Source organism: Sapajus apella, unplaced genomic scaffold, assembly GCF_009761245.1.
Source record: "Sapajus apella isolate SASKATOON/1434 unplaced genomic scaffold, GSC_monkey_1.0 scaffold65, whole genome shotgun sequence".
In the NCBI taxonomy this organism is placed as follows: Eukaryota; Metazoa; Chordata; class Mammalia; order Primates; family Cebidae; genus Sapajus; species Sapajus apella.
This window is the reverse complement of record NW_022437005.1, coordinates 12,031,590-12,056,160: the sequence shown is the minus strand read 5'-3', so window position 1 is coordinate 12,056,160 and position 24,571 is coordinate 12,031,590.

The following is a 24,571-nucleotide window of genomic DNA, read 5'->3' as shown; positions in this document are numbered from 1 at the left end:
GAGTTTCGCTCTTGTTACCCAGGCTGGAGTGCAATGGCGCGATCTCGGCTCACCGCAACCTCCGCCTCCTGGGTTCAGGCAATTCTCCTGCCTCAGCCTCCTGAGTAGCTGGGATTACAGGCACGCACCACCACGCCCAGCTAATTTTTTGTATTTTTAGTAGAGACGGGGTTTCACCATGTTGACCAGGATGGTCTCGATCTCTTGACCTCGTGATCCACCCGCCTCGGCCTCCCAAAGTGCTGGGATTACAGGCTTGAGCCACCGCGCCCGGCCGAGCCTATTTCTTTAGCCAGTTTTCTGTCTGCTGCCAAGAAACAGGATTCTCTGCCTCATGCAAATGCCCTTTTGTGTTTACCTCTTGATTTTTAAAAACGTGATTGTGTCCTTGACTGTCCCAAGATGCTGTTGCTATAACAGTGAACATTTATGAACAGAGGATGTTTGTAGTTCCAAGTGCAGTTCCCATATGATCTCCATCATATTTTAGCTATTTAAAAATTAACTTGGAGGATTTTGGCAGAATAGACATGTGCATGCTTGCTCTGATAGATTGGTTGGCGTGTGCTGCTGAGGGCTTGTCTTTTTAGCTGTCCCACAGGATGGATGTAGGCAGTGCCACATTCATTATGCTGTGAGTAAAGGTTCATCACTCCTACAATGGGGATAGCAAATCTCAACAAGATAGCTTCTAGGATGTTAAGTGAGCAGTTCTCCAGCAGAAACAATGTAGAGGAAAAAACTGAATAATTAAATTTCCTTGTCTTCACAGTTTGTATTCTACAGTACTCTGTAGAATAATATATACAGTAATATATTACATTCCATTTGCACCCTTCCTTAGGGAAGAACTTTGTGGTTATCTACCTTCTGAGTGGAATGTTACAGAAAATATTTTAAAATACTGGAATAAACGTATGATTTTAATAATTTTAGAAAATATTCCTTGAAATTAAAAAATGATGTAACAGTGATGTTTTGTCATCTTTATTTTGTTCAAAGTTTCCCTATAGTGGTCTTCTCACACAAAGCCAGAGGCCCTTCCTAACAGTTTACAGTGGCGGGCCTAGAGCAGCCACGAGCGGACACTGCACCTGGAATACCAGCACCAGGTGAGGCTGTTTGGTTCCATGTGCACCTCCACATACAAGGGCACAAACATCTCAGATCTGGGATTGCCCTGGACCCAGTGGATGCTCAATATTGTAGGAAAGCAGGTCTCTACCAAAGTACTTGGTTTATTGCTTTCAAATTTATTTGCAACCTTCAATAAGAAACATTTTCTGTCATAACCTCTTTAACACATAGTGAACATATTAATATGTATATTAAATCTAGTTTTATATGTTTAAGTTTTATAAAATATCCTTATGATGATGATCAGATATTTTTCATTCCATTCTTGTTTGAATTAGGGAATATATTCATTGTTGAACAAGTACTATTTGCAGTACACAAGTCAAAAAAATAAAAGGGTGAATGGTGAAAAGTCATTTTCCTCATCTCTTTCCTAGGGGCCCACAACCTACCTGCCCTAAAGGCCACTACTGTTTGGTTTGTATTTTATTTTTAAAAATAGAGACAAGGCCTCACTATGTTGCCCAAGCTGGTCTCAAACTCCTGAGCTCAAGCAGTCCACCTGCCTTGGCCTCCGAAAGTGCTGGGTTACAGGTGTGGGCCATGGCACCCAGCCAATGCCACTGCTATTACCAGCTTCATGTGCATCTGCATATAGAAATGTATAGGACTATATAGAACCTGGAATTCAGGCAGATTTTTAATTTCTGTATTTCAGTTTAGGTAACAGTGCTCTTACTCAGATAATCAGAGTCATGTAGCTTGTGTTTAAGCCATTTGTGTTAAGAACATAATACCTTCATAGTCTCAGCCATGTGGGAGATCTCTGTGATTCCATTGACTTTTGCATACCACCACCCTGGTGATTCCCTTTGCCTCTTATGTTAAATTTCCTATTTTCTGTGTTCTGTGTATTCCTTTTTTGACTTATTCCCTCTTTCTGGTGGCATGCATCCTTGAGTAAGTTCCATGTGTAAGAGATAAAATTGAGGTCTGAATTGTCTGAAAATGGCTTTATTCTCTTTTCCCATCATTGATAGTTTCAACAGCATGTGTTTAGATAACATTTTTATTCGAAATTTTGAAGGCATTGGTCTGTGGTCTAGCAGACATTTGTATGTGACCACTTTCTGTCTTGTAACTCTTGGAACCTTATTTTCCTCTGGCCCATGATCATGTGCCTTGGAAAGGGTGTTTCCTTCCTCTGTGCTTGGTACACTGAACCTTTTCATCAAAATCATATTTTCTAAATCCTGGGGAATGTAATGACTTCATTGATAATTGCCTCCCTTTTTTCTTTCCGATTTCTCTGATTTCTGGTTTTTTGCTAGTTTCTCTTATCCTTATCATTCAGATGTTAGAACTCCTTTACTAACCTTCCACTTTATCTCTTCACTCCTATTTTTCCATCTCTGTTACTCTCTTCAACTTTACCTTCCAATCCTTCTATGATACAGCTAGTGCTCGACTTACGACCACGATTGGTTCCGACAGACCGGCCGTAACACGATTTGGTCGTAAGTTGAGTAGGCTATATGTACAGTACTGTGAAATGATGTTATAAAAATCTTTGTCATATTTTATCATAATTTTCTTTCATTATTGTTATATATCATAATTTTCTTTCTTGGCAGTGCTGCCGGAAGCTGGTTCGCACTGTCGTACGCCCAGCTGGGCAACGTTTGCGCTGCCAGATGCGGAGCAGTTGTGGCTAGTGATTGTGGTCGTAAAGTCCAGTGGTCGTAAGTTGCATAGGCCGTAAGTTGATCAATACCTGTATTTTTCCTCCACCATCATACCTTCTGATTTCTAAGAGCTTGATTTTTTCTTTTTTTTTTTTGAGACAGGGTCTTAGTCATCCACAGAGGAGTGCAGTGGCACAGTCATGGCTCACTGCAGCCTTGAATTATTGGGCTCAAGCAATCTTCCTACCTCAGCCTCCAGAGTAGCTGAGACTACAGGCACATGCCATGATACCCAGCTAATTTTTTTGTATTTTTTGCAGAGACAGGGTTTCACCGTGTTGCCCAGGCTGGTCTCAAACTCCTGGCTTCAAGCAATTCACTCACCTGGGCCTCCCAAAAGTGCTAAAATTGCAGGCATGAGCCACCGTGCCCGGCCCCAGTGCATTTTTTAATCACTTGAGGTCAGGAGTTCAAGACCAGCCTGGCCAACACAGTAAAACCCCGTCTACTAAAAATACAAAAATTAGCTGGGCATGGTGCTATGCGCCTGCAAGTTCCAGCTATTCTGGAGGCTAGCACAGAAGAATCACTTGAACCCAGTAGGCGGAGGTTGCAGTGAGCCAAGATCACACCACTGCACTCCAGCCTGGGTGACAGTGAGACTCCATCTCAAAAAAAAAGTCTTTACTTTTACTTAAATAAAAAGAATATATATATATATATATATATATATATATATGTAAATTAGATGTAATATAACTAAAGAATATACATATAATTAGATGTCTATAATTATATATAATGTATATAATTAGATATCTATATATGTATAGATAATTAGATGCCACGAAGTAGGTGGCAAGGTCTTAAATATGTATGTTGTGAGGCCCAAGGACCTCCCAAGAGCTTTTTAAAAACATTTCTAAATAACATTCTGGGTTTTTTGGTTTTGTTTTGTGTTTGAGTGGAGTATCATCTCTGAAAAAAAATTAGGTTTTAAAAGAATCCGCAGCATATACCATTCTAAGTTCCTCTAATCTGATTATTCGGGTCTGTTTGTTTGTACTAGAGGTTTTTCTCAAGTGCCCATTAACCCTTGATTATTTATGATAAAGAGAAGAGAGTTGGAAATGCTGATTGGAAGTTCCACACAAGTGGATGGGCCTTCTCAAATTAGAGGTTCTTTTACTGTGGGGTAACTGGATGGGCTGTTAGTTGAGGGATTCCTGAGGTCAGTGTGTTAAAGTATTTTCTCTTGGTTGGTCTGCTTTCCTAGAGAATATTCCAAACCGGAAAGTAGAGGCCTGATGTCAGCATTGGTAGCTGAGTGGAAAGGGTGTGTGTGCATGTCGTCACCTACCCTGTTTCTAGTTGTACCTGAGTCCAGCTACGCCTGATATTTCCCAGGTCAGAGAGCCCTCTGTCTTACCCTCTCCAGAGAAGCGTCCCAATGTCTGCTGAGAGTGAACAGGTTCGAGTGGGGACAGGGATCTAGGGGTTCATTTGTACCTTGAGCACCTTTTACCCCAGCTCCTTAATTCAGCTGTGCCTTCCCTCTCCCTCAGGACCACAGCATCTGGGGATGTTAGTGCCCAAGTCTTTGGAGGAGTCTCCTGCGCACCTCATTATTTCTCACCCTTCCCCACTGCTGGTCTGGACTCGCTTTCTTGAGTCTATTAGATCCTTTGCCACTTGTCCACATGCTTTGCAGCTTCCAAACTTGTGGTTGATACCTGTCTTCCTGGTCCGTGTGTGTGTGTGTGTGTGTGTGTGTGTGTGAGCATGCACGCGTCTACATTTGAATTCCTTTGCTGTGGTTTGAGCTGAGTTGTAGTTTTATGCAGCATTGGAAACAACTCACTACAGCCTCAACCACCTGGATTCAAGCAATCTTCCTGCCTCAGGCTCCTGTGTAGCTGGGACCACAGGCACATGTCACCATGTCTGGCTAATTTTTTAGGGGTACAAGCTATCAGATGTGTATTTCCATCCACCATCTTGATATGGAAGTTCTTTTCCTACTTTGTGTTTCAATGTTTGTCAAGACCCATGAAACTGACCCCATGCCCAATAGTGGCTACTCACAGGTTGGAAATGCTCATTTGAGGTGGAGATTTACAGCATGCCTGCAGCAATTTTCTTCTTTTTAATTTATTGTTTTGAATTGTCTAGTTTCCTTTTTCTCTATGTCTTTGTATGTGACACTCTTTGACATAACTCTCATTGCGATGGGGGTCTCCTTCTTGTCTTGTGTTTGTGAATTTTCTCCATTGCTTGGACATAGATGTTTATTGACATGCTTGCACAGCCTGACTGGGTTTTTGGCCAACATCAGCACCTGTATTCCCAAATCACTTCTAAGAGAGTGTAACTGTCTTAAGACAGTTACACTCTCTTATTTTTTTATTTTTTTGAGATGGAGTCTTGCTCTGTCACCAGGCTGGAGTACAGTGGCACAATCTTGGCTCACTGCAACCTCTGCCTCCTGGGTTCAAGCGATTCTTCCACCTCAGCCTCCCGAGTAGCTGGGACCACTGGCGCGTGCCACCACGCTCGGCTAATTTTTTTTGTATTTTTAGTAGAGACGGGGTTTCCACCTTGGCCTCCCACAGTGCTGGGATTACAGGCGTGAGCCACCACACCCAGCCCACTCTCTTAGATTTCTTTAAAATTAAAATCCTTCTTACTGGTATACATTAGATTTACACTTTGTTTTTTTTTTTTCCCCCCTTAGAGTTATACTTTTAAAAAATTAACTTACTCTAGCAATAGGACTAAAATTTAGTCAGATAAAACCACAAATTTCTTAAACCACTCTTTATTTATATTACATATTTGATAATACAGTTACTTACACTGGATTTCTTAGAAGATATCATTGCGATTCTTTCTGGGAAATCAGCCTGACCTTCAGATAAAATCTTCAGGCTGGGCGTAGTGGCTCATGCCTGTGATCTCAGCCCTTTGGGAAGCCAAGGTGGGAATATCGCTTGAGACCAGGAGTTCAAGACCAACCTAGGCAACAAAGAGAGACACTGTGTCTACACAAAATAAAAAATTAGCCAGACATGGTGATATGTGCCTGTGGTCCCAGCTACACAGGAGCCTGAGGCAGGAAGACTGCTTGAATCCAGGTGGTTGAGGCTGTAGTGAGCTGTTTCCACTGCTACATACTCTGTTTCTGCCACTATCTGCCTGGGTGACAGAACAAGACTCTTTAAAAAAAAAAAAAAAAAAAGATTTTCAATACTCAAATTTTTTTTTTTTTTTTTTAGACAGAGTCTCACTCTGTTGCCCAAGCTGGAGGGCAGTGGTGCAATCTTGGCTCACTGCAACCTTTGCCTCCCTGGTTCAAGCGAGTCTCCTCCCTCAGCCTCCCAAGTACCTGGGATTATAGGTGCCTGCCACCATGCCTGGCTAATTTTTGTATTTTTAGTAAAGATGGGGTTTCCCCATTTTGGCCAGGCTGGTCTCAAACTCCTGACCTCAAGTGATCCACCCGCCTTGGCCTCCCAAAATGCTGGGATTACAGGTGTGAGCCACCACGCCTGGCCAATACTGAAATTTTAAAAGTCACAGAAGATAGGCCTTGTGGCTCATGCCTGTAATCCCAGCACTTTGGGAGGCTGAGATGGGAGGATTGCTTGAACCCAGGAGTTCAAGATCAACCTGGGCCACGTAGCAAGACCACGTCTCTATTTTTTTTTTTTAATTAATGAAAATTTTTAAAAAGTCACAGAAGATTAAATGGTCTAAACCACCAGACAACTAAAGAAATAATAAAATAGTTCCGTTTAAAATCATATTTTGTATCAGCTGGGCATGGTGGCGCGTGCCTATAATCCCAGCTACTCAGGAGGCTGAGGCAGGAGAATTGCCTGAACCCAGGAGGCGGAGGTTGTGGTGAGCCAAGATTGCGCCATTGCACTCCAGCCTGGGTAACAAGAGCGAAACTCCGTCTCAAAAAAAAAAAAAAAAAAAAATTAATTTGCCAACTGCGTCTGGAAATATTCTGTTATTTCCATTTGAAATAGAAAAAAAGTCTAGAAACTGTAAGAACAAGAAAGCTCCTTTTGTGTAAAGTGGTTACTTTAAAAAATGCTTCTAAGAAGAGAAAAGAGGTTCTTTATTAGATCTAGAATATATATTTCTATTACAAGTAACAGGTAGAATAATGGTTCAATTTTTTGACAACATAAACTGTTGATGTATTTATTCCATGATTTTAACCATAGAGGATCTAAACAACCAGAGTTAATTATGTTAGATAGTAATGTAATATTTTATCCTTATTTTTCACTTATACTGTGAATTACTGGCCTAATTTTATGTGATAGTTTAACATTTCAGGTCGTTAAGCATGTTTAAAATCCCCAACTACAAATAATTTGGAAAGAAATAACTCTATTAAATAAAATAATGTGCATTGAGACATTTTATTATATATTGGTATGGCTTAATAAAATAATTTGGGGTTTAATGTTTACCCCTTTAAAAAAAATCATATTTTGTAATTCTTAAAGGAATTATATTGACCATTTTATTGATTATTAGATTGACTATTTTATTGAAGCTTAGAGGTTAAGCAAATCAGCCATTTTAGACTCTCTCTCTCTCTCTCTTTTTATTTAATTTATTTATTTTTTTAAAGACAGTGTTTCACCATGTTGGTCAGGCTGGTCTCAAACTCGTGACTTCAGGTGATCTGCCCGCCTCGGCCTCTCAAATTACTGGGATTACAGGCATGAGCCACCGCACTTGGCCTAGACTCTCATATATGTGCCCTCAGCCCGCTCGGCATCTCTGTGTAGATGTCTAATAGACATTACCAAAATAACTCCTCTCCAACCAAACTCCTAGATTTCTCTCACAAATCTGCTCTTCCTGCTGTCTTCCACATCTCAGTGATATGGCCAATTTTTTTCAGGATATGGCTATATCTTGCACTTAGGAATATGCCTGGTCCATGGTAGGTACTCAGTGAATATTTGTTGAAAGAAAGAGTTGTTATTGGCTATTTCTATGAAAATTAATTGAAATTAAATAAATGTCTTACTTTCCCTCAACAAAGGGCAACTCATCAACTTATTGGTTTTTGTTAAAATTTTACTTTTCCTTCGTTTCACATGTGGAATTGTCCTTTGCACCACGATAAAGCAGAATGGAAATTCTGTGTTGAGGACCGCAGTGATGATGCTAGTTCACTTCCTGTAATCTGCCTGTTTCCAAGCAACAGCTAATAACCTGTACCACACTGTTGAGCTGATATGGAAATGGCAGTTGACGGAATAGTCACAAATCTCCATTTATTTCACATATGTATTTAATGAAGAAAATCTTTCTTGAGTACATTTACAATCTCTAGCAGTTACTGTCATTATGATGGAAAATATTCATGTTCTGTTCCTGGGTTTTGTTATTTTTTTGGGTTTTTTTTTGAGACAGGGTCTCACTTTGTCACGCTGGGGTGAAGTGATATGAAGATGGTTCACTGCAGCCTCGCCTCCCAGGCTCAAGCGATCCTCCTACCTCAACTTTTCAAGTAACTTGGACTACAGGTGAGCACCACCATGCCCAGCTAATTTTTGTATTTTTTGTAGAGATGACGTTTTGCCATGTTGACCAGGCTGGTCTCAAAATCCTGAGCTCAAGTGACCTGCCCACCTTGGCCTCCCAAAGTGCTGGGATTACAGGTGTGAGCCACCATGCGCTGCTAGAAAATATTCTTAATACGGTTTGAAATATACCTTTATTTGAAAGGGCTTTTTTTTTTAAAAAAAAAAAAAAAGGATCCTACAGGCTATTTATCAAATACAGTGCTGAAAGCATCTCTCACATAAGGGGTGAAAATGGCAGAAGTGGCTGGAGTCAGTAGAAGAGAGACTAGAAGAGAGCAATAGAAAATCAGTTACTTGGCCAGGCGCGGTGGCTCAAGCCTACATGTAATCCCAGCACTTTGGGAGGCCGAGGTGGGTGGATCACAAGGTCAAGAGATCGAGACCATCCTGGTCAACATGGTGAAACCCCGTCTCTACTAAAAATACAAAAAATTAGCTGGGCATGGTGGCGTGTGCCTGTAATCCCAGCTACTCAGGAGGCTGAGGCAGGAGAATTGCCTGAACCCAGGAGGCGGAGGTTGCGGTGAGCCGAGATCGCTCCATTGCACTCCAGCCTGGGTAACATGAGTGAAACTCCGTCTCAAAAAAAAAAAAAAAAAAAAAAAAAGAAAATCAGTTACTTATTGGGCCAGGCAGGGTGGCTTATGCCTGTAATCCCAGCACTTCCGGAGGCTGAGATGGGAGGATCACTTGAGGACAGGAGTTTGAGACCAGTCTGGTCAACATAGCAAGACCTCAACCTCATCTCTTTAAAAAAAAAAAAAAAAAAAAGAAGAAGAAAAAAAGAAAAAACAATTATTTATTGTTTCACTAATCTTTTGCTGAAAAAAATACACCCCAAAAGTTAGTGGATTGAAACAAAAAAAATCACTTATTGTGGCAGCACCTGGGGTACTGGGTTGTCTGAACTATCTAAAATGACCTCACTCACGTGGCCAGCAGTTCATTCTGGCTGTTGACATGGGTCAACATGGATGCCTGCACAGAATGGCTGGAACAACTGGATCTCTCTCCATGTGGTCCCAGAGCCTCTCCATGGGACTAGGTTAGGCTTCCTCTCAACATGGTGGCTGGGCTCCAATAAGGAGCATTCCAAGTAGGCAACCCCCAGTGTCTAAATACTTAGAAACCTTAGTTTGCATCATACTTGCTAACATCTCTTAGCAAGAGCTACTCAAATAAAATAGACTATTACACTTGTGAATGAGGTAGGTACTACTTTGGTTACATAACTGCGCAGGGAACAGTCCCAAGAGAGATGAGGTGAGGTAAGATAAGAAGGGAAATGTTCTGTCAAAGTGAACAAGCAAGAGGCATTCTGGCATATCCTGAGATAGCCCTTTATTATTTATGTTTCCATTGATATTTATGATAATGAAATGAACCACTGAGCTCATTTTCTTGTCTAAAAGAACAGCTGCTACATTTGATGTACTCAATCACTAGCTCTACAGTTCAGTTACTTTTTTTTTTTTTTGAGATGGAGTCTCACTCTATCACCCAGGCTGGAGTGCAGTGGTGTGAACATGGGTCCATGCAGCCTGGACCTCCCTGGCTCAAGTGTCCTCCCACCTCAACCTCCCAAGTAGCTGGGACTACAGTTGTGCACCACTGCTTCTGGCTGATTTTTGTATTTTTTGTAGAGACAGGGTTTTGCCATGTTGTCCAGGCTGATGTTAGATCCCTGGCTTCAAACGATCTTCCTGCCTTAGCCTCCCAAAGTTTTGGGATTACAAGTGTGAGCCACTGAACCTGGCCTTGTTACTTCATTTTATACCAGTGGTTTTTATTTGAGTCATGGCTAAATCGAGAAATCTAGAAAAAGTTGTGGACCTTCTTCTGCCCAAAACTAATCTATTCACATACTCAGATATTTACATATTATTTCAGGGGTTCACCAAAAACCCCTTAGCCCCTCACAAGTCCATCCATAGACACCTCTATGAAATACAACCTTAGTTTATTCCTTGGCGTATACCACCCTTGTTATACTTGCCAAATTTTTCTCTCTTTTTTTATTTTTATTTTTTTGAGACAGAGTCTCAGTCACCCAGACTAGCGTGCAATGGCATGATCTCGGCTCATTACAACCTCCACTTCCTGGGTTCAAGTGATTCTCCTGCCTCAGCCTCCTGAGTAGCTGGGACTATAGGCGCCCGCCACCACGCCTGGCTAATTTTTTGTATTTTTAGTAGAGATGGGGTTCACCATGTTGGCCAGGCTGGTCTTGAACTTCTGACCTCAGGTGATCCACCTGCCTTGGCCTCCCAAAGTGCTGGGATTACACCACCGCGCCCGGCCAAGTTCTTAATAATTAGAGATATCTATGTCATCTTTTTGTACAGCTCCCAAGCTTGAAATCTGTGCTTGAAAATGTAATAAATAAAATAAGTTAATAAAATACACTTTGAAAACCACACAGACAGTGCTTTACTTAAAGTGTCCAACAGATGCCATTGGAATAAGATATCGATGCTGCTCCTCCAGAAACAGCTGTTTTGTTTCTGGCAGTCCCTGGGCGAGCCCCTCCCTCTGGGAAGGATGAGCGCAGCTCAGATGCTCAGTGCATACTGAGTGCATACTGAGGCCAGCATCCATCCAGGGTGTGTGTGTGTGTGGTGTGTGTTTGTGACACAGTGTTGTTCTGTAACTCAGGCTAGAGTGCACTGGTGTGATCTCTACTCACTACAACCTCTACCTCCTGGGTTCCAGCGATTCTCCTGCCTCAGCCTCCCAAGTAGAATAGCTGATATTATGTCATCACGCCCAGCTAATTTTTATATTTTTAATAGAGATGGAGTTTCACCACAGTTGCCAGGCTGGTCTTGAACTCCTGACCTCAAGTGATCCTCCCGTCTTGGCTTCCCAAAGTGCTGGGATTACAGGTGTGAGCCACTGCAGCCGACTGGGTTTTTTTGACTAAAAATGTTAGTGTCCACAGTGTTTTTAACAGTTTTCTAAAACCTTCACTGTGCAATGAGGAAAGCAAAGCCCGGACTGGTGAAATGACTGGCACATGTTCCCACCTGGTGGATTGGCACCACCAGCCCTGCTCCCTCCTGGTCTGCCAAATGCTATTCTTGCCCCAGTCCATGGGAACTCCCCAGACAGCATTAGATACTACGGCCAGTTTTTAAAATTTGAGGGTCACATTTGGAACACCACTAAAACTAGAGAACAAAAACTAGAGAACAATATACTAGAAACAGGAGTGTCCCCAGTGTGCTGAACAAGGATGCCATGAGGCGCAGTGGCTCATGCCTGTAATCCCGGCACTTTGGGAGGCACTTTGGCAGGCGGATTACCGGATATCAGGAGTTAGAGACCGGCCTGGCCAACATTGTGAAACCCCATCCCTACCAAAAATACAAAATTATAGGTGTGGTGGCACAAAGAAATCCTGTAAACTGCCTTCCTCTTTCATCTTCACTTTCTCCACTGCGATATTCTTGACATGGGTAAGGGAGTTCAAAAGTCAGGAAACAAGTTCTTGACTGATTAATTTGACAACTCCTCTAGCAAGTGTCACTAACTTTGGTGCCTGATGTCTGCTTAGGTCAAAATTTCCATTTTGAGGCTGCACCTGTGATCCACCCGAGCACACGTGTCCTGAATTGCAATTCCTTGTCATTCCTGAATCAACTCTTTGTTTTGGGAGAAAAACAGTTCCAATTTTGACACCCTCATACATAAGCAAGAAGGAATATGGCACAACATAGTTGACACCTCCTGAAAGAAAGTCTCATAAGGAGGCCACTATGCAGTGGCTTGACTGAGGATGTGAATTGAAGCTAGGGATTGAAAGAAATGAAACATTTAATTGGGACAAAGAAGTGAGAGAGCCTTTCCAGGGAGAGAATTAATTCAGTTCAACACAAGTGTAGAGGGCCCCTCCTGAGTGCCAGGTGCTGAGTAACCAAGCAGCCAGGAGTTTACCATCTCCACAGAGGGATCTGAGTAGCGGGGTGAGAAGTGAAATTTGGACAGGTAGGATGTACTGTCAAAAGTGGGCTGTGGACATAGGCCTGGAGTCAGAGAGCACTGTCTTCTGCATTTTAGGAAGGTAGGGAAGCCTGTGTGTATGTGTCTGCTGATCTGTGTGTAACGGGATGTGCAGTGTGGAGGTCTGTGAATAGAGAAGGCAAAGGAGGGTGTGTGGAGTGTGTGTGTGAGACGGCTGTGTGAGTGTATGTAGTTGTGTGGAGAGTGTGTGTGAGATGGTTGTGTGCATGTATGTAGGTGTGTGAAGAGGTGTGTGTGAGAGCTGTGTGCTTATATGTAGTTGTGTGGAGACTGTGAGATGGTTCTGTGTGTATAAGTGCGTGGAGAGGTGTGTGTGACACGGTTGTGTGCATGTATGTAGAAGTGGCTCATGTGTATGTACATCAGGAGGCCTGCGTGAGGAGTGTGTGTGAGTGGCAGGTTTAGAGTGCGGGTATGTGTATGGGGAGTGCAGGTGTGTGCATGTGTGTATATGGGTAGTGGGAGGTGTGTTTAGTAACATTGAATGGGGGTGTGTGTGTCATGCTGTGTTTGTATAGCCCAGCTGTGTGTAGTAGAGTTGTATTAATGTATGGAGGACTGTGTGTGTGAGTAGTCTGTGTGTTGAGTGATGCAGTACATGTGTGAAGTGTGTACAATGGGTGCTTATTAATGGGGTGTGTGTGATTAACGAGTGCTGTGAGTAGAGAGTTGTGTATGTAGTTGCAGGCATTTAGTGGAATCGTGTGAGTGGTGGGGTGGGTCGTATGTGTGTGGGGGTGTATCGTAGTCTGTTTTAGTAACGTATTTGTAAGAAGTGAGGAGTATGTGGCATGTCTGTATAGTGGGATTGTGTGTAATGCGGTGTGCATGTCACATTGGGTGTGTGTAGAGGAGTTGTGTGTGTGTGCTTAGTGGCTGTAAAGTAGTGAGGTTGTGAATGTGAGTTATGGAGTTGTATTTGTGTACATTTGTGTTAGAGTGGTATCTGTAGCACTGTTGTGTTAGGGATGTGTGTGTGTGTGCGTGTGTGTGTGCGCGCGCGTGTGTGTGTGTGTAGTGGTTACTGAATAAGAACTGTGTGAAGGACAGATTTTTTTTTTTTTCTAAGACAGAGTCTTGCTTTGTCACCTAGGCTGGAGTGAAGTGGGATTTCGGCTCACTTCAACCTCCACCTCCCAGGTTCAAGCTATTATTTTGCCTCAGCCTTCCAAGATGCTGGGATTACAGGCATACCACCATGCCTGGCTAATTTTTTGTATTTTTAGTAGAGATGTGGTTTCACCATGTTGATCAGGCTGGTCTCAAACTCCTGACATCGTGATCTGCCCGCCTTAGCCTCCCAAAGTGCTGGGATTACAGGCATGAGCCACCACACCTGGCCCAGATGTTTTCTTTATTGAGTTAAAACATGCCTGGGTGAGAGAGAGACAGAGGCAGAGGCAGAGACAGACAGAAAGGGAAAGATAGAGACAGTGACAGAGCCAGACAGAGATAGAGAGACAGTGGCAGAGAGGCAGACAGAGTCAGAGACAGAGAAGCAGAGAGATGGAGAGAGACAGAGAGAGGCCTGGAATTTCCTGTGTGATGCCGGCCAGGGTTGTTTCTCCTCCAGTCAATTCCTCTAAACCCCCAGACTCCTTCTTAGAGAACCTATCCTTGGCCTCTTCTCAGACTGAACTTCAGTGAGTGGGCTGGCCCCTGCCAACTGAGCCCAACTGTGCAGGGCAGATCTTCCAGGAATTTGGGACTTGCAGGCTTTGGTTTGGAAGTGCCGCTCACGAATGTCCACAGGGGCCAGGCCAGCCTCTAGGTGAGCCACGTAGGCTGGGGGAGGGCGCAGAAGTGGTGTGGGCTGTGGCAGACCCGCGAGGGGATGACCCAGAGGAAGCCTGGGCACCAGGCCAAGACAATCAGGTCTGCAGGCAATACCGTGGGGCTCCTGGTCTGTGTGCTCAGCACATTCCTCTTCTGTTGCATGAACTCTTAAAAGGGCGAGCGAGGTAAAACCATGATCATGAAAAACAGAAGTCTGTGGAGAGAGAAGAGTGAGTCTGCAGGGCAAGCGAGAGGGAGGAACTTATGGTTCAGAAGAAGTACAGTGGACTGAACTGTGTCCCTCTGAAACTCATGCACTGAAGCCCCAATCCCTAATGTCACTGTATCTGGACATAGAGTCTTTAAACAGATAATTAAAGATAAATGAGGTCCTAAGGGTGGAGCCCAATCCAATAGGAATGTTGTCTTTATAGGAAGAGATGCCAGGGATGGCATGCACAGAGAAAGGACCAAGCGGAGAAAGGGTGAGAAGTCAGCTGTTGGCAAGCCAAAGCAAGAGGCTCAGGGAAACCTTGATCTTGAGTGCCCACACCTTGATCTTGAACTCCCAGCCTCCAGCACTGTGAAAAATACATTCCTGTTATTTAAGCTACCCAGTCTGTGTATTTTGTCCTGGCAGTCCAAACAGACTCATGCAAGAAGTAATGGTTGTGATGTCTTTGCAGGCCCTGGTTCAGTTTTACCATTCAGTCAAACATTTGAGCAGTATTGAGTGCTGTAGGGTGTCCTAGGCACTGAGCCTATAGTAGGGAAACAAAGGGGCCCAGACGTGCTCTCATGGAGCTCACAGGCACAAAGGATGTAGCCGCCTCATGGGACCTTTCAGTAGATTCCCTGTGCTATTAAAGCTTCCACGTGTGCATGTGATTCCGGCTCCCATGACTCCTGGCCTAGACAACAGCACAAAGGCCCTGGACCACCTCTGGATGTTCTGTACAGCAGGCCCTCGCAGCCTGGTTTTCACCTACTGGGGTGCAATATAAACCCTCTTCAGATGCCAGAACCAAATGCGGGTTCTGGGCGCTCAAGAGCTTGACCACAGGCAATGCTTTTTTTTTTTTTTTTTTTTTTTTTAGGCAGAGTCTTGCACTGTCACCCAAGCTGGAGTGCAGTGGCACCATCTTGGTTCACTGCAACCCCCGCCTCCCAAATTTAAGCAATTCTCGTGCCTCAGCTTCCCGAGTAGCTGGGACTACAAGCATGTGCCACCACACCCAGCTAATTTTTGTAATTTTAGAAAAGACAGAGTTTCACCATGTTGGCCAGGCTGGTCTTGAACTCCTGGCCTCAAATCATTCACCTGCCTCAGCCTCCCAAAGTGCTAGAATTACAGGTGCAAGCCACTGTGCCTACCCCATACCTGCCTTTAAAGGGGAATTTTATTCTAAGTCAGAAAATTCCAGTGTAGAAGAAAAAAAATCCCGTAGCAAGAGCATCATATTTCCCTTTATTTCTCAATTACCTCTTCTACCATTTTCTCTATGAAAGATCCTTAGATTAATTTTCAAAATGAACTTTCTTCTGTCAACAGCATTTTTGACTGAAGATGGTAAGGACGACTTCTATTTTTACTTACAGTAAAAACCCTCAGCCAACTTCTGTTAGCTAGCTGACTGTTAATACCTAATATTTTCACCAAAAAAAGGCTAAGGCTACCTTCAAAAAGAAAATAGACTCTACTGTAAAATAAATCAAATGAAATAAAGTGACGCCATCAAATGCTGACAAGGACGCAGAGGACAGAAACTTACTGGTTGCTGGTGGGGAATACAAAACGGTGTAGCCAGTTTGGAAAACCATTTGGTATTGTCTTCTTCAGTTAAACAGACAGAGATTTCTCCTATAGCCTAGAGTTGCCAATGACCCCTCATACTAGCATTCACTTTTCTATTCAAAGTGAATAGAAAACTTACTTTCAAATGAACAAAAACCTGTATGGAAATGTTTCTAGGAGCTCTATTTGTTTTATTTTTTCCTTTGTCTTTTCTTTTTAGTGACAAGGTCTCACTCTGTCACCCAGGCTGGAGTAAAGTGGTGCAATCACAGCTCACTGCACCCTTGACCTCCTGGGCTCAAGCCATCCTCCCGCTTCAACCTCCTGAGTTACAAGTAGCTGGCACCTCAAGTATGTGCCACTATGCTTGGCTAATTTTCTAATTTTTATTGTAGAGATAAGGTCTTGCCGTGTTGCCCAGACTGGTCTCAAACACCTTGTCTTGAGCAATACCTGTAATCCTAGCTTCCCAAAGTGCTGGGATTACAGGTATGAGCCACCACTCCCAGTCTAGCAGTTCTGTTCATAATTACCAAAAGGAATGAGCTACTGATACACACAACAACATGGATGAATCTTAGACTCACTTTGCTAAGTGAAAGAAGTCAAACCCCAGGCCGAAGTGGTGGCTTACGCCTGTAATCCCAGCACTTTGGGAAGCCAAGGTGGGCAGATCACGAGGTCAGAAGATCGAGACTATCCTGGCCAAAATGGTGAAAGCCCATCTCCACTAAAAGTACAAAAATTAGCTGGGCGTGGTGACACATGCTTGTAGTCCCAGCTACTTGGGAGGCTGAGGCGGGAGAAACGTTTGAACCCAGGAGGCGGAGGTTGCACTGAGCCTAGATCGCACCATGGCACTCCAGCCTGGCGACAGAGCAAAACTATGTCTCAAAAAAAAGAGAAAAGAAGCCAAACCCCAAAGTCTACATATGGTATAAGTCATCCATATGACCTTTTAGAAAAGGCAAAACTGCAAGGACAGAAGACACAACAATGGTCTCCAGGGACTTGGGGGAGGGGAGCAGTTAATTTCACAGGGACACACAGGATAGCTGTGTCCATTTTCACACTGCTAATGAAGACATACCCAAGACTGGGAAGAAAAAGAAGTTTAATTGGATGTACAGCTCCACATGGCTGGGGAGGCCTCAGAATCATGGCAGGAGGTGAAAGGCATTTTGGTTTTTTGTTTGTTTGTTTGTTTTTGAGACGGAGTCTTGCTCTGTCACCTGATTGGAGTGCAATTGTGCGATCTCAGCTCACTGCAACCTCTGCCTCCCAGGTTCAAGTGATTATCTTGCCTCAACCTCCGAGTAGCTGGGATTACAGGTGCGCACCACCACGCCCAGCTAATTTTTGTGTTTTTGGTAGAGACGGAGTTTCACCACATTGGCCAGGATGGTCTCAATCTCTTCACCTTGTGATCTGCCCACCTCAGCCTCCCAAAGTGCTGGGATTATAGGCATGAGCCACCACGCTCAGCCAAAAGGCACTTTATACATAGCGGCAGCAAGAGAAAATGAGGAAGATGCAAAAGCAGAAACCCCTGATAAAACCATCAGCTCTCATGAGACTTGTTCACGACCACGAGAACAGTATAGGGGAAACCACCCCCATGATTCAAATTATCTCCCACTGGACCCCTCCCACAATATATGGGAATTATAGGAGTACAAATTCAACATGAGATTTGGGTGGGGACACACAGCCAAACCATACCAGTGACTTTCACAGTAATGGAAATTTACCTACGGTACCAGGGTAGTGGATATATGGTGATCTACACAATTGTCAATTTTATACTTTATTTTTTCATACTGCATGAACTTTATTGCATGCATATTAAAAAATAACCAGCATATTAAAGACCTAATATGGAAACCAGACTGTGATAAATGAATCTAACCTTATTCTAAATGTATGATTATAACCTCACTGAAGGGGCTGAGGGAAAAGGAGCTGACCTAAGTAATTTTGAAAGCTTGTGTATTTGAAAGCCTTACAGAAACTGTAAGGCTTAAAAACTGTATTAAACACTGTACTCTAGTTTATAAATTTGTTTCTCACAGGCTATGGGCTAAAAGTTCTGAAAGTGGACCAGGTGCGGTGGCTCACGCCCGTAATCCCAGCACTTTGGGAGGCTGAGGCGGGAGGATCACCTGAGGTAGGGAGTTCGAGACCAGCCTGACCAACATGGAAAAATACCATCCCTACTAAAAATACAAAATTAGCCAGGCATGGTGGCACATGCCTATAATCCCAGCTACTTGGGAGTCTGAGACAGGAGAATCGTTTGAACCTGGGAGGTGGAAGTTGTGGTGAGCCGAGAACGTGCCACCGGACTCCAGCCTGGGCAAAAAGAGTGAAACTCTGTCTCAAAAAAAAAAAAAAATTCTGAAAGTAGACTGGGCACAGTGGCTCACACCTGTAATCCTGGCACTTTGGGAGGCTGAGGTGGGTGGATTGCTTGAGCCCAGGAGTTTGGAGACCAGCTTGGGCAACATGTGGGATCCCATCTCTACAAAAAATATAAAAATAAGCTGGGTATGGTGGCGCATACATGGGGTCCCAGCTACTCTGGAGGCTAAGGTGGGAGGATCACTTGAGCCTGAGGAGGTTGAGGCTGCAGTGAGCCAAGATTGCGTGACTGCACTCCACCCTGGGTGACAGAGTGAGGCCCTGTCTCAAAAATAGGAAAAACAAATTCTGAACGTATTACAAAGAAGTAAGGAGGAATGATGGTATGAAGCCTAGGATATTGGATTTGTTTTGGAGACATCAGCATGAACTCAGGTTTAGTTTAATTGGTAGATAGGTAGGTTGGTAGATAGATGGTAGATGGCAGATAGAGGATAGACAGATAAACAGGTAGGTAGGGAGCAGACATTTATAAATATGTCTGTATACATGAGTCAACAAATCTGTATATTTCCTGAGTCTGTGCACTGACAGGGCCGAGAAACAATGACACCTCCAATAGCAATGAACACACGCTCACACAGATCTTGGTTTCTAAATACAATTCACCAACAAAAAGAAGCAGGGCTTCTTGGAGACCTGGCTTGATACTAGGGCTGGGGCTGGAAAAATATGAGAGAAGCCTGGAACATGGTATGGTGCTCACAACTATGGAAGTACTCCAAAAGCAAAATACTTAGGCACGCTGAGGGGCACAGGAGCTGAGCAGAAAGAGCCACCGATAGCCAACGCTGGAACAATGGGAGCAATGAAATAACATAGCATTAGATTATAACCTAGAGTAGGAAATAAAAATATAGGAGTCCATACTGATATAAATAAATGATTTGATTGAATCAATAAAGAGGAGATAAGAGACAGATCCTCCTGATAAAAAATTGTAAATAATATATGTAGATACTTCCCCCACAGGAGGTGGAATTTAATCCTCCTCTTCTTGACTGTGGGCTGGAATGGACTTAGTAACTTGCTCCTAAAAAACAGAGTACGGGCAGGGTGCGGTGGGTCATGCCTATAATCCCAGCACTTTGGAAGGCCAAAGCGGGTAGATCACTTGAGGCCAGAAGTTTGATTCCAGTCTGGGTAACGTGGTAAAACCCCATCTCTACAAAAAATACTAAAGTTAGCTGGGCATGATGGCAACTCCCTGTAGTCCCAGCTACTTGGGAGGCTGAGGTGGGAGGATCACCTGAGCTCGGGAAGTCAAAGCTTCAGTGAGCCGAGATTGCATCACTGCACTCCAACCTGGGTGATAGAGGAGACCCTGTCAAAAACAAACAAACAAATAAACAAAAAACAAAACAGAACAAAAAACTCAGAATATGAAGAGAAAAATTTGAAACTGCAGTGAGGAAACCTGGTAGACAACACCTGAACCAAGTGATCAAGATTAACATCACATGGATGTCAGGTACCCCTTACGTGATGGGATGACAAGGGCACTTCACTTCTGTGTGTTCTTCCCAAAAGTCCCTAACACCGGTCTAATCATGAGAAAACATCAGACAAATCCAAAGTAAGGGACATCCTATGAAATGCCTGACCAATGCTCCTCACTACTGTTAATGTCGTGAAAAGGAAGAGTCGAAACTGTCACAGAGCAGAGGAAACTAAGAAGACACACTGAGTAAATGCCACATGGGATCCAGGAACACTGGTGAAATCCAGCCAAAGTCTGGAACTTAGCTGATAGGTTGTGTCATTAGTGGTTAATTCCCTGGTTCTGGTCATTGTACTGTTGTTATGTAGGATTTTAGCATTAAGGGAGAGTGGACGGGGGTACATGGAGCTCTCTGTACTATTTTGACACCTAGCCTATGCATCTAAAAATGTTCCAAATAAAACTTATTACAAGGAAAATAACGTGGAATTTACTGAAAGAATCAGATATACTCAGCTAGGCGGCATGGCCCACACCTGTAATACCAGCACTTTGGGAGGCCAAGGTGGGCAGATCACCTGAGGTCAAGAGTTTGAGACCAGCCTGGCCATCATGGCGAAACCCCGTTTCTACTAAAAATGCAAAAATTAGCTGGGCCTGGTGGCACGTGCCTGTAGTCCTAGCTACTCAGGAGGCTAAGGCACAAGAATTGCTTGAATCTGGGAAGTGAATGTTGCAGTGAGCCAAGATTGTGCCACTGTACTCCGGCCTGGGCAACAGAGTGAGACTCTGTCTCTTTTTTTTTTTTGGTTTGAGACTCTGTCTCAAAAAAAAAAAAAGAAAAAAAGAATCAGATGTACTCAGACTGAGTTAAACTGGGTATATCTGAGTTCTCAAAGCTTTTTAAAGACTAATGAAGCAACAATATCCACAAATGAATATATTTTCCAAATGTTCTGAAATGAGCATTTAGCAATGACTCCTAAGGAAGCTCTAAGTACTTGAATGTGGCAAATCTTCTCTAAAGGCTGAAGTTCTCTGTTGTCACCTGATTGCTGTTATTTTAATTGAACTATGGGAGATGAATGTGAACTAACAACGCTATAAAACAAATGCAGGATCTTGTGGCCACTTGTTAAAACACAGCCATCTGCAGGCTACTGGCATTTCTCAACTCCCAGCATCACACTGGAATTCACAGATGCCAATTTCATGATGGTTATTTACGAAAAATTAAGATGTCTATATCATAGAGGAAAAGTTACACCCCCATTAATTGAAACCATTGCCAGAAACATAAAATCAACACTAGCATTCAATAAAATAAGGAACCCTTACTCTTTATCAGGCTTTCTATAATACTAGGTGTTGTGGGGGATGTAAAGATGTAAAGCTCATCATTCCTGACTGTGGCAGTTTACGATCTCATTGGTACTCAAACAAGTAGGACCTACCAGTGGAACCTTAGGTAGTGTCATAAGACTTAACAGACCAGAATGAATGGTCCAAGGCAGAACAGGACTCCTTATTCAATAGATGGGGTAAACTGAAGTTGCTCTGGGGGTCTTCTCAGAAGAGGACAGATTTGAGCACAACCCTGATGAATTAACAGATTCAAGTCGATGGAAAGGAGGCATGGTATATTTAAAACACCAAGGCAGGAGTGCCAGGGGCTCTCCCCAGAGTCAGCAAGCCCCTGGTTTTGCTGGAGGCAGGGCTTGTGGGATATGATGGGAGAAGTTGGGAAGGTGGGGGCTGAAATTTTAGTGAAGAAGGCTGGATGAGGGTTAGTGAATCTGGATTTCTCCGTCTAGTTAGTGTGGAGTCACCAAAAGCCTTGGGAAAAGGAGGAGTGATCAAAGCAGGTTTTCAGAAAGATGAAGCTCATTTTATCACAGCAGATAGAAAGACTAGAGGAGAGGGCCCGGCGCAGTGGCTCAAGCCTGTAATCCCAGCACTTTGGGAGGCCGAGGCGGGTGGATCACGAGGTCAAGAAATCGAGACCATTCTGGTCAACATGGTGAAACCCCGTCTCTACTAAAAATACAAAAAATTAGCTGGGCATGGTGTTGTGTGCCTGTAATCCCAGCTACTCAGGAGGCTGAGGCAGGAGAATTGCCTGAACCCAGGAGGCGGAGGTTGCGGTGAGCCGAGATCACGCCATTGCACTCCAGCCTGGGTGACATGAGTGAAACTCCATCTCAAAAAAAAAAAAAAAAAAAAAAGAAAGACTAGAGGAGAAACATTTGGGAGGCAGCAAGGCACAGCACTCCCATTGCTCAGGCTGGAGTGCAGCGGTGCAGCCTAGGCTTACTGAAGCCTTGACTTCCCAGGCTCAGGTGATTCCCCCACCTCAGCCTCCCAAGTAGTTGGGACTACAGGTGGTCACCACCATGCCCAGCTAATTTTTGTATTTTTTGTAGTAATGGGGGTTTTGCACCGTTACCCAGGCTGGACTAAAACTCCTGGCCTCAAGTCATTTGCCCACCTCACTCGACCTCCCAAAGTCCTGGAATTACAGGTATATGCCACTGTGCCCAGCCCTTGGGAGGCATTTCTGATTTTCATTTTCTTTACCTCTTACTTCACTATTTAGTTTGTAGCTAAATTTCACTACTTCCTTTTACATGGCAGCCGTATGTGCTCTGTGGGTCACTTTTCCCACCAGCTCTGGTCCCTTCCTGCTTGTTTTTCCAGCTGAGTTTCCTACAGGCATCTTAACCTGTCATTGCCTTCTTCTGTCTTCATTATTTGATATGTCTGTCCCCAGCCACACAGCGCTGGGTTTTCCCACTTCTCTCCGGCTGCTAAGACCTTCTGAAGCGTTTAGAGCAATGCCCCACGTCTGGAAAGCAAACAGTACTGGCTCTCACTTTCAGGGAGGGGGCTCAGTTTTGCAGGCAGAGAACTGTGCAGGTGCCCCAGGCCAGCAGCAGGCAAGGAACAAGATGGGCCTCCTTCGCAGCCTGCTTTAAACCACCTGAGAAAAAGGCGTTTATTACTCTGAGGCTTAAAATAAAATAAGAGACAGAGCATTCTTTTTTTTTCTCTTTTTTTGAGACAGGGTCTTGTTCTGTCACCCAGGCTGGAGTGCAGTGGCATGATCATAGCTCACTGCAGCCTCAGACTCCTGGGCTGAAGTGACTCTCCAACCTCAGCCTCCCAAAGTGCTGGGATTATGGGTGTCAGCCACTGTACCTGAGCTACAATATCTTAAGATTAAAATATTAGTTTGTCAACAGGAGCTCCAAGACAGACAAAAAAACAGCATGGGATGAAAGGAAAGCAGCAGACCTGAGGAAAGAAACTGAAGACCAAAGCTAGATTATTACAAGAGGATCAGTAATTAAAAACTGCAATGCTTAAATTGAAAGTAGAGAGGCAAAACTAGAAGCAAGAGGATGGCCAGGAGACTCTTACACAGGCTAAGGTGGAGGTGAGTGGCTTGGAATGGCCGTGGTGGGATGCTGGAAGGATCTGGCACGGACAAGAAAAGGGGAGGGGCATTAGCGGGAAAACTGGTAAAATCTGACTAAGGACTTCAGTTAATAGTAATGTACTGATGTTAAATTCCTGGTTTTGATAAATACACCATTATACCATTATCAAAAACATGGCTATGTAAGATGCTGATATTTACAGGAACCTGAGTGAGAAGTATATGGAACCTCTCTTTTCTACTTTTCCAAGTTTTCTGTAAAGATAACATTAATTCAAAAGAAAAAGTTTTTAAAAACAAGAGCCATCAGGATGTGATGATATACTGACTGTAGAGTATGAGAGAGTCAAGATTGACTCAAAGGTTCTTTCCTGAACAATTGTGGTGTTAGGATAGCCTCTGGTTTTCGTCCACAGCTCCTGGCACATGACTCCCATGGCCCTTGCTACAGTCCTTTGCTGTAAAGTTGTATGCATTGGGCCTCAGGAGCAGGCCTCTGACTTTTTCCTGCCTTTCTGATTGCGGGTGGTAAGACTCTCCCATGAGAGGGTCTTACCCCACTCCCTGGGAGAAGGAATGCTGATATCGTGAAGCTTCCATTAAAACCCAAGAGGACAGGGTTCAGTGAACTGGGTAGCTGAACAGTGGAGATTCCTGGAGGGTGGCACCCAGGGAGGTATGGAAGCTCTCCTCCTTCCTCCAAACCTTGCCCTGTGTGTCTCTTCATCTGTGTCCTTTACAATATCCATTATAATAAGCCAGTGGGCCAGGTGTGGTGGCTCACACCTGTAAATCCAGCACTTTGGGAGGCCAAGGCAGGCAGATCACCTGATGTCAGGAATTTGAGACTAGCTTGGCCAACATGACGAAGCCCTGTCTCTACTAAAAATACAAAAACCTAGCTGGGTGTGGTGGCATGTGCCTGTAGAGCCAGTTACTTGGGAGGCTGAGGCAGGACAATCACTTGAACCCGGTAGACAGAAGTTGCAGTGAGCTGAGATCATGCCACTGCACTCCAGTCTCAGCAACAGAGCAGACTCTGTCTCAAATATAAATAAATAAAAATAAACCAGTGAACATAAGTGTTTCTCTGAGTTCTGTGAGACACTCCAGCAAATTAACTGAAACTAAAGACGGGGTCTTGGGAACTCCAACCTGAAGCTGATCTGTCAGAAGTTCTGTGGAGGTCTGGACTTGTGACTGGTATGTGTGGGGAGTCTTGGGGACTGAGTCCTCACGCTGTGGAACCCTGTCACTATTCTAGGTAGATAGTGGCAGAACTGAATTAGAGGACAC